Source organism: Pholis gunnellus, assembly GCF_910591455.1.
Source record: "Pholis gunnellus genome assembly, chromosome: 8".
In the NCBI taxonomy this organism is placed as follows: Eukaryota; Metazoa; Chordata; class Actinopteri; order Perciformes; family Pholidae; genus Pholis; species Pholis gunnellus.
The window spans coordinates 3,527,379-3,541,226 of NC_136534.1; the positions used below are offsets into that span (position 1 = coordinate 3,527,379).

Below are 13,848 nucleotides of genomic sequence, written 5' to 3' on the forward strand. Positions count from 1 at the left end.
CAGTCCATTTACCATGTTGAGGCAAGTTATGAATTTGTGCCCTTTTTAAAACAGTGATTTGGATAATCTTTATTTTCAAAAGCTTCTGGGGAAAAAGAGTACATTAGCGAGCGCTGTAATGTTAGTCTGCAATGAGGAGCAGATGAAAGTGTGTTTGTCATCCATACTACCAGAATTAACTAATTGTAAATGCACTTTCAATTTATCAAGAGATGCACCTGCCTTTATTTGTTAAACTGATGGATTCCAGTATATTAGCTGGTGTTTTCTCCACATTGTTATTTAAGAATGGTTGGTTCTCCATCGCCAGTATGATTTCCCCTCAGGAAGACACGGTACTCTCACTCACCACGTCTGTCTTCATTGGTCACTGACCAGTTTACCTTTTCAGGGAACTCTGAGTTGAGAGAGAGATTTAGTCTGCAAGCAGTGAACAGTGCTCCTCATTGTCAAGATTTACACTTGCATTTATAAAGAAACTGAGGCTGATTAAAGGTACCCTGTAGCTTTTTTTTAGACCACAGTGTCTCATGCAACAATGCGCCAACAACTGCAGCAGAGTCTGCAAGCTAGGAAACAGGAATGTGAACGATGCTGTTTTCAGACTTCATCAGTGGAAAATGACCTCAAGAATACACACAATGTGTGTTGGTGATTGACACAGAATATAAAAAGAAAGTCCCCCAGGGCACCTTTTAAGAGTGAGATGTTGTCTCTGTAAATTATCGGTAAGAAATGTTTATATCATTGTATTTAGATGAATTATACTTATGTTAATCTTTTTAAGTGTATATGAAAGTCATTTTTCTTCAATGTGTTTTTTGCAGAAGAGCCTGGTCCTATCTTTGCCACCCATGCAGTTTGCAAAATTGAAAGTGTAGCTCGGCGCTGGGCCTTTATGGGAAGTTTAGGAGTTTCAAGGCCAGATGTCCCAGAAGAAACACATTTCTAGGGAAGTCAATTACAGCTAATTATATAGACTGCGGCAAAAAAGATTTGTAACACATGAGCCTGAGCTGCCCAGAACTAATGGTAAATATCATACGATGCAGGTGGCTACTGCTCATGCGATCAGGTTTCAGTTTGATGGAAATTGAAACACAGCTTTAGGTCATGTACTGGTACCGGTGCTGGTGTAATGCATCTAGTCTCAAAACAACTATTTGTTACAGATGTTTTGTAAAAGGCTTTCAGTCAAAAGAAGATTTCGGGGCAATTGCAAAGGACGTTTGGACAAATTATTCAGCAGTATGTACACCCGTGAGACATAATTTGGAGCAAAGCCAGACGTACAGCAGAAGTCCTTCTAGCATGTGGAATTTAAATGAACCGCTACACTCCTCTCCTATGAGTGGGAGGCAGAAGGCTGACTACTGTTCTTTAGCCAAGAACATGCTGCCAGTATACTTCTATGCTTTAGATTTGTGTAGTTTGGTGACTTTTATTTAATCTTTATTACACTTTTGACATCCTAAAATTTGCCATGTCATCTCTGTGGTAGCACTTTTCCACTTTGATCAGCCAGGAGAGAACTCCCTTGATTGAGGGAAAAGGTCTGTGGGCCTTTGTCACATTAGTCTCACAGGAAGGAGATTATATTTCTCTGGAGGTTAGATATCCTGTTCATGTGCATGTCAGGCCCTGGTCCAGTTTTAATCAGATTCCAGCAGGGTTGCAGGGAGTTTGGCATAGGTGTATGCAGAAACCCGGGCCATGACAGTTCTCCCTGAAGCCCTCAAGTCATTTGGGTGATGGCCCACAGGATTTTAAAAAAATCTGATCGGTGTATGGAAAATGGTACGTTTTATATTCAGTAGATTACTAGTGTTTCTTTTGTCCAGTAGAGACAGGAACTTTGTGGCGGGCCTCATGCGGCCAACGTGTGGAAATGATAAATGATATCATTAATATGGTTTGTTTTCCTAATTACTGTTAAAGCCTGAGCCCTGGCCTGTGAAAACATCCGTGCGTCTTTTGAAGTTCATTAAGGGCTGTGTAATTTGACCGGAATTATTTGGACCTTTTTTTAATGTTCAGGCTTCCCCTCGAGAGGAACTGGGTAATATTAGGGGTATTCAGATTGCTCAATAGGGCCCATCTGCAACGCACCAAGAGCAGCTCACAATTATAGTTTCCAGCAAATGTGGACATTTGGGCATTTAGCAGCAGTTGGAGATTACTGCTCCTGCTGACAGTGTAATTGCTTCAAATGAGCTGTAATGAGGACTTCTAGCGCACAGAGTAGAGTAATAGAAAGAAATATTGTCAACTTGTTTTTGATGTTCAATTTTACAAACTGGAGGCCATTTACAAACAAAATACATGAGGTTTCATATGTGTCTTATTATGTCCTAAAGTGACACAGGGCTCTGAAGCAAAGCTCAGGAAGTGATCGTGTTCCCGCTGCCCGCATTGTTTGAAGATTAGACACCGTTCAAATCAAATCACTTCCACTTTTCTTTAGTTGTCAGATTTATTGTACATGTAGATACTTTATGCCCTTGTATTTTTCCGTTCAGTCTCAGTTTCTAAGTCCAAAAATGTAAATCATTGTAGTTCTTGTAAGAGTCGAATAATTAGTGTGGACATCTCCACGTGAAATTACACTAAGCCCTGGTCTATGCCTAAGCGCTCAATGTATGTAACAGGAGATTGGTCATGGGGATGAAAGGGTTCTGTAGTAGTCAACTTTAACTTCTTTCCTCTTGTGCAAAGACACACTGGAGGTGGCCCCTCTTAAGTTACTCGATATGAATGAACTGTTTGATCTGAGCCCGTTCTAAATTAAAAAGCAATCTGAAAATGTCAAGAGCTGCACAGGATAAAACAATGCTTTTAAAATCTGTCTCTCCATATACAGAGCCTCCTATGGAACCTACAGTTATTAATAGAACCCATAAGGTCTCCATGTCGTCTTCTCCTCGTGGAAATCTCATGGAAGGAGTTAGCAGCAATCTCCAGTTTTACCAGCTTCACACCAAACTATTCCCATGCGGAACACTTTTTTCTATATTTGTTCATTTTTTTCATTAGGCGTGTGTCAGTTTAATGTTTTCAGCTCACATGTGGGGGATTTGAGCTGGTTTGTGATGCGATACTGAGCATTTGATTTAAGGCATCCCTGTCTCTAAGCTTCCCTCTATAATGAGGAGATTGATGAAGCCTTAGATAGAATTTACTGTGCGGCTGTTTTTAGGAGTTTTGTTCTTGTATTTGTGGCTACTTGTAACAGGAATGGGCAAGATTGAACTCGGGCCTTAATGAAAGACCTAACAGCCATCATTGATGTAATGTTGCAAAATGATGGGCACATTTTTTCGGACATCTATGTAAACTGCTCCAGATGTTGAAGATGAGGTGTGATCAGCAAACACAGAGAGGTACTGTGCTGGACAGCAGTTCCTGTGGATCGTAACACTCTCGGGCACTCTTTATTTTTACGAGACAAAGATAAGGGCTTGGGTTTACCGAGGAGAGCCTTTCTGGTTTTGGCTCGGCTCGCTGCTTGATCTGGGAGTTTTATGGCTGCTGAGTGCATTTGCCACTGATGTGGAGGTTCTGATTGATGCATTGCCTCAAGACGGTTTGGGGAGGTGCCTCTGAGACTTGTTGGTTTGGCATATGGTCCAAGTAGGCCCTTTCTTCTGTTAGATTCCTTCCAAACTATTTTTAGGGCTTTACACCACCAGACCTCATTGCTCCTAAATAATGGGTAATACATGTGAATTAGGGCCCGAGCAATATATCGATTATCAAGGCTAGATATCATCTTAGATTTTAGATATGGTAATATAGTAATATGGTAAAATGGCCTAGGTGTTGTCTTTCCCGGGTTTTAAAGGCTGCATTACAGTAAAGTGATGTCATTTTCTGAACTTACCAGACTGCTCTCACTATTATTAGGTATTATTTACCTTTACACAATTAGTCATTAAATCATCTACTGGTATATCCATTACTGCTGATTATTCATCAAAAATGTGATTGTGTAAATATTTAGTGAAAGCACCAATGGTCAACAATACAATATCATTAGTTGGCCATCATTAGTATCGATATCGAGGTATTTGGTAATGTATGATTTTCTCCAAGTTGTCGATTACTACTTTGGTTTCCGAAGTTGAACAGAAATCTATAGATATAATACATGACTTTGTAATATCAAACAATCCATTTCACACAGGTTTTAAATCATTGTGACCTGGTCGATGAGTTATACTGTGGATGCGACTGCTTCAACATGTGGATTTGCCACCTAGTGGTTGAATTCACAACCCACTGAATAGGACACCTGGGATGTATGGTCTGTTCCCAGCATCTGTGTTATGTTTGTCCCAGTGGTCTGTTGTAGTTAGGCTTTACTTTTTACTGGGTTAAATTGAGATATGTCATTCTCGTTGACAGAGTGTGAACATGTTCTTTAGTGACAATGAAAAACACAGGGACATGTCATTGTGTCATCAAGTAAAAAATTCAACATTCAAGTGTAACTTCACTGTCTCCTCTGACAGTTTGTGCCTGTGCCGCTCTTCTTTCACAAGTCAGCAAACACAAAGGAAAAAGTTAAACAAGTAAAAGAAAACCGCCCCGTGGAAGTTTGCAATCAGATAGCACAAACTGGATAATCTCTGTCCCAATGCCATCCGGAAATCTTGCCTTTGATTCTCCGGCTCGCAGGGAGCAAATGGCTTACAGAGATTGCACCATAAATCCGTCTGATCATCAGCTCAGCAGGGCCTTGTCTTCAGGACTGAGGAGGCAGAGGGTGCAGACACGGTGCTTCGGAGAATCCACTTTCCTTGAATCCAACCCCCCGTAGCGGTAACAAGACCCATCTCTTACTGTAAATAATAAAAAGATGCAGTAATGTTGGCACACTGTGGATTCCTCGGGCAGGTTGGAAGCCAAAGCAAGTTTTCTGATGAGAGACAAAGACAACTACAGAGAGACAGAAGTGGATTGAAGATCAGAGCGTATGTGCTTGGGAGGGGTTCTGAAAGGATCTGTGTGAAGGTCTCTCTATATTTGCATGTATTTTATCATAAAATGGCAGTATTTCGATGGCCATGAAGACGAAACCTCCAGTCGGTTTATAGTTTTCAGGCCTTTATGTAAACTTATCCTGAAATCCCACATTTGTTTTATGACCCATCTACAGATTTGCCCTCTAACAATTGTCTCTTGTTTTGTATTATATACGGATGGGGTGTGCATAATATCAACATTCTGTCTCATATTGGCCAGATTTGGAGATATTACAGGTGAGAGTGGATCTGATGACTATGTTCAGAGATGCCGTCTGTCTTTGTCACATGTTCTGTACATTGTTAGCCTCAGACGAGCCCACTGGGTGACAGGATTCTTCAATAGAAGGAAGGCTTCGATGTTATCATGGCGCTGACATTTTACTGGTCCATATGTCTGGACACCAATCATTCACTATGCTCTATGTGTCTGTCCCCTCATTTAAGTTGTTAACATAAATGGACTGGTCTCTGTTGAGCTTTCCGGACTGATCTGAAGCATCTGCGCAAGTGTGTTCTTCCAGAAGGCCCTGCTCTCAGCCACCATCGGCCCGTGAGTCAGCCAACGCTGCACAACCCTCAGCGTCACCCTCAGTCCACTTTGTCTTTGAGGTTTGATGAAGGTTTGGTTTTCCTGGTGGGATGAGGTTACTTCAGCTCCTCAGACACAGGAAAGCTGTCGGGGAGGGGAGAGGGGGGGGGGGGGGGAATTAAGCCCAATGGCTTCCTGCGCCCAGTGAGTCAAGTGGTGATCAATACACTGGGCAGGATGCTGCTGCTCCACTATTTAATCCCTGCTCTCAGGCCATCCGGACTGCAGCAATCCCTCAATGTAGCGCATTACTTGCCGGGTGCTCCCGGTGATATTGCAGTCTGGGAAACGATTACCTCGCAATTAGGGCTAATGTTTGCTTTATTAGTGCTTTCTTTGGACAGACATTCTGGGGAGATAATGTGTCGCAATTAGGAACAGCACATGCTTTTAAATCTAAACAGACACTACGGGGAGATGTTGCATTAAATTAGGGAGCACGTTTACCACTTTATGTTGCTTTAAAGATTGTCGTGTGTGAGTGTGACACAACAGGCTTTCAGTTAGTTAGTTAGTTTAATTCATTTAGTTTTTTGGGTGCTGCACAGACTAAGGCAACCAGATTTGGGTCATTTATCATTATATTTATCTTCATGTAACCACATTTATAGAGATGGATATTTACTTTTGGGTGAGACAGAAAGTGACAAAAAGGAGTAACACGGTAACTGAGTGCCTCTGTGTGTAGTTTCTAAGTTGAGAAAGGTAGGCCTGTATGAATCCATGTTACACAAACTGTGGGTGGTCTGTGTTTTATGTCTCAGGGTGAGTGTGTGCTCCATTTAGCAGACCCTCACCCCTTCTGACCTATGAATAATTTCACTCTTATTTTAGAAATGATGACGCCATTTAAGGCAGGGCATTTTAACTGGAAAAATCTTGCATGCAGAACCAATCAGTGGCAGGCTATCTGAGTGTAAATCTTTTTTCCAATACTAAATTCAGCTCTATCCATAGGTCTTCTGTCCACAACACATTTTAGATGTAACACTTAATGATTCCGAAAGAGGATACAGAAGTAGCTCCCCCACTCTTCCTTGTGTGTTGGTACATGAGGTAGATTCCACTTGACTCACAATGTGGCGGACTCGGTGGTGTTTGCTTTTATGTTGGCCGGCCAGGGCGCCTGTAATGTGTGGGTAAGAGAAGAAGAATGTAATATGAATAATTGCACAAGGTGTCACTCTCCACGCTGGGGGAGGGAGGAGAAGGGGATTGTGTGGAGAAGGCATGTGGTTAGTTGAAAAGATAATAAACATGCAGATCTTGAATGAGTGCATGGCCCTGGCTTGACATTGGCCATATTGCTTTTTTTAAATGACCAACATGATAAAAATCAGCATGAGGTTATAATCATATTCACATTTCATAAAACTGATATTAATATCTGGAAAGTTGAAAGTAAGGCTTGAGATTTTAAGTCGTGGCTTAAATGTTTGCAGTGGTACAAAAGCTTGACCTCAGGGTTTTCTTCCACTTATTACGACTTGCATATATTTGACACATTGCCTGAAGAGAAGAAGATTCCAATGTGCTCTTTCAGCTTTGCATGCTGGGATTTCTAACATAATTTTAATTGGGGAAAGATGTGAAACTTTTAGAGCAGCTCAAAACAAGCCAAACCAGCCTGAGCAGAAACAAAGGGTTAATCCTCTGCTACTAGCTCCAAACAAATACAACTCTGCAAGCTGTTCTGTCTCACAGCGATGTGTTCAGACATTAAAGATTAGTAACAAAATTAGTTTGAAATGATATTTTTAACCTTTCAAATTTTCAAAGTGGACTGCATTCTGGCTATTGGCCAGGGGCAGGCCTCTTGTTTTGTTCGTTTGTCATTCAAATTTAAGTTAAGAATTAAAAAATGTCTTCTTTCATTACGCTGATGAAGACAAGAGGAGACCTGAGATCCCCGGTCAAGAACTTGGTTACGGCTCCGAGGATGAAATTGAAATGATTTGTTTTTTCCAAAGTAAGGTTGACAGTTTTCCATCTCTCAAGTAAGCTGATGAATGATGACAGCACCTCAGTTGCTCTGGAACCCGGTGTATGAAAAGCTATGCAAACACAAGGCCTGCTGCATTCCGCTTGCGTGCTCAAAACCTCCTGCAATATGGCTTTGGTATTTCTCAACACTGACAGAAAGTCCTCTCCCATTTCTCTCCATTTGATTTATTCTATCTTGCTGGTTTCAGAGCATTGATACTCTCCAAGAACACTTAGCCCTCCGCAGTGCATGCCTTCCAGCTGCACCTCACATGTGCAATTAAGTTGTCAGAGTAGCCTCAGCCACTGCTAGCGCCGTTCCTGGAGGATGGCGCTTACATCGTTCAAGGGGTGCTTATGTCTTGTATAATGTACTTAATATTGTGTATGAAGAAACGGGCGAAGCTTGCAACGGGGATGGTTCACTTTTCGACAGATGAATGGCGGTTTATGGTAACATCAGGTCCTGACTGCTAGCTTTTCAGCAACTCGCCAAGATAAGATAGAAATATCTCTCTAGGATGCTCATTTGCTCATGTGGGAAATTAACAATGTTTTACTTGAATAGATTAACCGCATTATATATAACTGGGGACTAGTTAGTGTTTGGATTAAAAATTAACAGGTTAGATAAAAGTGTATGGGAATTCTCCCCTGAGTGGACTCAACTAAGATGTGTGAGTTTTTTTAGTGTGTGTGTGTGTGTGTGTGTGTGTGTGTGTGTGTGTGATTGTGTGTCGGGTCTGCCTGGAGTGTTTTATTGTAGCTAACACATTGCAGTTATTAGCATTAGGGGGTAGCTGTGCCAGCGTAAGCAGCATGCCTCACATGCTCAGCCTGGGCTTGTGGTTAGCTGATGGAGACATCTGAAGGACCAGAGCCTCTCAGATCTAAATCAGGAACAATTTCTCCCTCTTTCCCATTCTCTCCCTGTGTGTCGTTGTCCCCCCCTCCCACCACACACACTCTCCCTCTTTTCGGTCTTGGCTTTTTGTTCTCTAACCGTTGTTTCCGTCACTTTTTTTTTGTGCTACTTTTCAGCAGTGAGACAAAAGTTCTGCATGTCAAGTGCAATAATACTAAAAGTGCACTGCAGGTCATCAGGGAACATGGCATGTTAACATCAAGAGGTCACTGGGCAGAATTTCAATGGGCTCCAATGAAAGGAAAACGGAGACAGCAGTGATCTAAACCGTTCAGCCGGGTTCCAAATTCCATCACGGAACCTACATCAGAACTAGTCACTAGCCTGTCTGTCTGAAGGCCTCGCTCTTGGCCCTTAATCAAGTCTTGGGATTAGACTAACTTGGACTTCAAATCTTTTTGTTTGAACGGCAATTGTGGAAAACAAAACATTGTTAGCGGGGATGAAAGAACTGTGACCTCAGCGCTCCCTCTGCTTTCAAATGTCTTACTATTGACCTGCTTACTGAGAAATAACAAGCAAAACAGCTATTTAGTAACAAAGAAAGCGCTTTCATGCGTGAATACACTGGCTTTGAGATTTACTAGATTAATTATGAATCGTGCACGCTTTAACTGGAGCAGCAACAGCTACTGTACCGTAAACACAAGGTTGGTTTCTGCTGATATAACTTAGATTACATGTTTAAACCAATACGACATAATGTAGTTCCATAGTAGAGCTCAAATTCACTTAAACGGTCACATTTAGTAGAGGACAGTAGTGGCACTGATTGGTTATTTGTTACTGGGTTGATGTAGGACAGGTCTTGTCAAAGAGCACTAAGCTTGTGAGTCTTCACTGTTCAGGTGGTTTTACTTTGTACAGTGCATATCTTTTTCTGTCTCTTAGTAGGCAGATAGAAGATTTTTAAAAACTATCACTCGAGGCGGAACGGAGCCTCGACAGTGTCCGATGGCTGTGCAGTCGCCACAAGTCATGCATGGATGTACATGGAGGCTCCATGCACATAATGAGGTCTGCTTTGGCTGAAAATATCTGTGTGCATGTGATTAACTCCCGTTATAATAATCTAAACAACTGTTAAATACTTAGCTTGCACGGCAGCTGGATTCTTGCGGTGTCACAAGGTTACGCGAGAATTGCGGGATCACATATCGCACGAAAATCCATTTTATCAGGCTTAAAGTAATGCGTCTGAGCACGGACCAATGAGTGCCCTGTATGGAGCTACTGGCAGCTATGGGTGTGGCTTAAGTGTGTGAGACGACACAGAGGATACTCTTCATTCTGATGGCAGCTCCTGAAGAGGTTAGATGCTGCAATAGTGTCAGTTACATCAGAACTGGAGAGTATTTCCTCATTGAGAGAAGAGCAAAAACGCACTGACGGCTCGTCTCCCGACTGGCTTCGGCAAGTGTGTGATTGACAGTTGGTTCCTCCAAACACCTGCCAATTATTTATTAATTATCTATTTCCAAACAGTTTCCAATGCTTGACAGAGTTTTACATTAGAAAGCAGCTCTCCACTCCATTAAAAACTCCCAAAACCTTCACAGCATTATTCTTTCTGGCCATAGCGTTAGGAAATATTGGCTAAACCATTTTGGTCCAAGTGAAGAGCTGATTTTGCAGCAGGCAGACAAGCAGTGGTCATGTCATATATCACCCATTTTCACAAAAAGTTATCTCTTGAACATTTGATGCACTATCAGGTCTTTGGCCACATTACAAGACTGGCAGACAGGGAGGAATAGAAACCATTCAACCGTTTAACTTCCTTACCAATTGGGTGTTCTCTCTTCCAAATAATCCAGCCACGTAGCTATCCATTCATGAAATGAAATGGCCCACTTTGGGAGCCACCAACATTATTGGTTTTTCAGAATGGAATTTAACAATGTAACTGGCCAGTCACAAGCCTCGGAACAGTGAATAAAAGGAACATATTCTAACTATGTAATCCATCAAATCGTACATCAGGGTGTTCTTTTACTAATGATAAAATATGGTGCGAAGAACAACTGATTAATAACTTATTTTACTTCTGTCGGCTACTTTTGCATACGCCATTTTTAATAAACGCGGGCTGACATCGCGCTGAGAAACCTTACAAAGACTCACCTAGATTTTTTTTATGGTTAGGTTTAATTACTTTAAATTTGGTGTATTTATTTAGGTATTATTTCTTTGACTTAGATGTTCAGTCCAACGTTTATTCAGTTTGTAAAACTGTAATACGATTGGACTAGTAATTCGTCGATTAATTGGCTTTTTCCTGCTCCAAACTATCGTTATTTTATCGGTCGACCTCTACTAAGAAGTCAGAAGTCCCTTGTTGCGGCTGCCGTAGGGTCTAGTCCATAACTGTGATCCCTGTTTGTCTTCGTTGTTATTATTCAGATATTAAACATAGCCGGTTTGACTTGGGTACAGTGGAGGCGCTGTTGGCAGAGACCTCCAGCATGACATCACCAGTGCTGTCGTGATTCCTCCCGCTTCAGAGCCAAATAGTTTTGTAATTGTGCATTCTCCTTTTGGCATTTGACTCTTTTCCACGTCCCTGCTGCCCCCTCTTTAATGAACATGTTATATCTTTGCTTGGTAAAGTAACCCCGTGCTTTCATTCTAACAGTTTGCAGGGATGAAATGTGCTGCGTTGCACTTCTGGTATTACAAAGCTCGTACGCATCCTTTTGAAATTATTCTAAAGAAATCCCAAGAGTCTGTTCATTTTCTGTTGTGGTTGTGGTCGTTATAGAATTAATTTGACTATAAAGAAAATAACGAGAGTTTCAAGTAAGCCAGAGTGGGATGCATACGTTTATGGACTGTCTGGGTATTTTGTTTAACTGACGGTTAACATGCAGTATGTCCTGAATAGTTGTGGCGTGTGGTTTCACAAAAGAAAAATGAATTGAAAAATCCTTTTTTTAATGCGAATCATAAGAGCTTAATTTTAACATCGGGGAGTAGCACATTTATTTGAGCTGCTTTCATAACTGTGCCATCTTTGCCATTTTCTAAAAGTTGTAAACTATTAATTGTTTAGTAATCGTTGAAGCATCACTGCTGGATTTTTCATAGAAACACTTCACATTCTAAAATCATGAAAGTAGCTTTTTACTTTGTAAGCCGAGCTTTTTCAGAAAAGTTGCACTTCCTCTGTGACACTGATTCACACTGATCTTCTCATCTGCTCAGAGAAACAAAGCTGAAGAATACACCAGTTTCAGGACTGTAATATTTCATTACTGCAGAACACAGAAGGCAGGGAATGTGGGGATTCTCTTTCTCAGTAGTGGATTTAATTACTCAAAGAGAGGGGAAAAGGAGAGGGAGAGAGAGGGACCACATTTTTGTAATGACCTGTTTCCATTGAGATAATTATTCAGAATGTCACACGATGTGATATTCATCTGGGCTCTAATCCCTCCAATGCCATGGATTCCAGCTGCACGGCCGTGCTGCGTTTTTGTAAGTGTGGGTCTCTATGTTTAGTGTGTGGGACTGTGTGCTGTTGCATGTAAGTATTTGTCTTTTGTGTACATCGTAGTGTAGTTGTATGTGTTAGTATTTGTATGCCAATTACAGAGCAACAATGGTAGTATTAAGAACTTTTGCTCGTGTAGTGAGAGTGTGAGAAATGCTGTCCTGCAGCTCCGTTTGAGGAGAATCTTTAATCATGGTGTAATGGCTTTCTGCATTTGTTACAGTTTCATTAAAAACCCATTAGTAGCTAATTTTTAGTCGGGCTGATGGATGTGTTCGAAAGCCAAGGGACGTTAAAGGAAAGGTAATTTGAGTCGACCCGCGATGAGCTTCGTTCTCTCCAGCTTACATTCCAGCGGGGGTCGTCATCAATGGCCGCGTACCGTTTTTGACATCGCTGGAACTGTCCCAAACCGTGACTGTATGTGAGAAAACGGCGGGCCACTTTTCACGTCTCCGTTCCCCGTCTGTGCCAGCTGGAAGCCATTGGTATGAGAACCAGGGTCATCGGTGTTTAAACAAGCTTCAGACTAGTTGGTTATGGATGAGAGGAGGAGGTCTAGAATAAGCAGAGAGACAAAGACGATCACATCCACATAGTTTATAGATTAAGAAGATGAAAAGGGCTGATAATGTGAGGTTTGTGCCATTCCCTGGCAATATTAGAGAGGTTTTCTTTTATTATATGGCAAAATGTGTTGTCTGTGAGTGTTTTTGTTAGGAGGGAGGTCTGATTGCCTGATCCTCCCTAGGGATGGTGCTCCGTGGGCCCTGACATGGGGGACAGGGCCTCTACTTGTCAGACCCAGTGAGTGTGTCTGTGTTTGTGTGTGTGTGTGTGTGTATATGAGTGATTTGGAGGAGGGGGGTCTGTCTGAGATAAGGAGCTATTGGGTTTCCTTCATTTATTTTCTCACTCCATAGGCGTTCGCCCTCCACTGCCTGGCCTCCAATCTCCAGGCCCGCTGCTTTGATGTCAGCATGAGTTCGCTCAGCAACCTGCAGAGGAAAAAACAACAATAACAAAGAGTGTGTTTATCCAGCAATGGTCTTCTGCATTCAGCCATTAATCTGCTAAAACTGTGTGAAATTGACCAGTTTTTAAAATGTTTGGCTTTCAAAGATCAGGCGGACGCAGGCGACTGCTAATCTCTGCCAACTGCTAATCTCTGCCAACACTTTCTTTTCCCAGTGTGTTCAACTGAAATTGAAAAATTGCTTTGTAATTTGTGGAAGAAAAAATAAGAAAATGTCATATTTTATTTTTCAAGAAATGTACGTTGGGAACAAACTAGCAATTTTGTTCTGTTTTGGGCCAACAGATGTCAAAGTGAAAGCCTCAAATGGCAAGAAATAGCAGTCAAACCATTATTCTGTACACTGAGTAATGTATACATTATTTCCAGTAGGCTAAAATGATTTTAAATTGTATGTTAAACTTATATTTGAAACGGTTTAAACAGAAGCCTGGAAAACTATTACTTCTTACTTCCTATTAGGTGTCATCACACTGTTCACATTTCTGCCTGCTGTGACCTGAAATGTTCCGCTTCGCCAAACATATTTGTATTTTTTTTTTTTTCTTCATAGTTTTACTTTCTCAAAATCTCAATTTACACATACACATCGTGGTCTGTGGCAGTTGAGACTTGACTGGTTTCTGGTGTCTGAGAGTTGGAGCTTGTTTGTTTGTACTAGGACAACTGTGACAGTATCTGCAGAGGTGCTGTTTTTAATAGCTTGGGCTAATGTGTTGAGCAGCTCCGATGAGGGTCGACCCTCCAGACAGGCTCAACGCACCGCCTCCTGGTCCCTGACTGGGCCAGACGTCT

At 41.6% G+C, this 13,848-nt stretch overlaps 1 protein-coding gene across 2 annotated transcripts in view; it reads left to right on the plus strand.

Moving 5' to 3' along the window:
* The window catches only part of vps13b (vacuolar protein sorting 13 homolog B), a 339,886-nt gene that overhangs the window by 3,734 nt on the left and 322,304 nt on the right, over positions 1 to 13,848 (plus strand). The gene's annotated exons all lie outside the window — the stretch shown is intronic.